Here is a 661-nt window from a genome sequence, read left to right as displayed (position 1 = left end):
CTAGAGGATATTAGGTAGATTAGATTAGAAAATCTATGGTTCATAACCACAAGTACCGATAGTCTAGCTCCTTTTCGCTTTCTTGGCAAGCACCAAGAGGTCGACCTCCTCTTGGTGCGAATCATCAAAAATCAACACGAGGGCGAAGCGGACATCGAAGTCAGACAAACGACCGGAGGTTGGGGACGCGAGGACGGGATGAAGGGTGAAACGGATCTCGTCTTTATCTCCTTATCGGTAGCACGCGACCAGAGGGTGACCAGTATGACGGAGAAATTAGAAGATGTCATGAGTGGAGAATAAAAATCGGGTCGGTGGATGTGAAGTATCGTGAGTTTCATTGACATATCTACTAAAAATAGAATAAAATAAAGAGATGTTAAGGCACAGAGAAGCCTTGCTGTGCGTGGTCTCCAAACTATAAAAAATTGAACTGATTGGTAACTAAGTAGGCGACCTGATGAGCTACCGGGTTGGCATGATGTACTGAGAGAGACCACATAAAGGGGATCGTTTCTGTGAAATTAACAACTGATTTGTGGTTTTATTTGAACGCGGTAATGCAGGCGCTGTTGAGAAAAGAAAGATGCTTCTTCATGCAACTGTAGAGTCAAGGGGGTCTTGGTGGCCACTCTGGTAATCCCAGTGGAATATTTAGTGG

At 44.5% G+C, this 661-nt stretch overlaps 1 pseudogene; it reads left to right on the top strand.

The window, feature by feature from the left end:
* The window catches only part of LOC147466855 (uncharacterized), a 9307-nt pseudogene extending 9004 nt beyond the window's left edge, over positions 1 to 303 (top strand).
* Positions 304 to 661: the final 358 nt, after the last annotated feature.

The sequence above is a fragment of the Penaeus japonicus genome, unplaced genomic scaffold (genome assembly GCF_977035675.1).
Source record: "Penaeus japonicus unplaced genomic scaffold, GWHDUDI00000001_assembly GWHDUDI00000040, whole genome shotgun sequence".
Lineage (NCBI taxonomy): Eukaryota > Metazoa > Arthropoda > Malacostraca > Decapoda > Penaeidae > Penaeus > Penaeus japonicus.
Note: the sequence above shows the minus strand (reverse complement) of the source record. Positions and strands in the feature narration are given on the sequence as shown.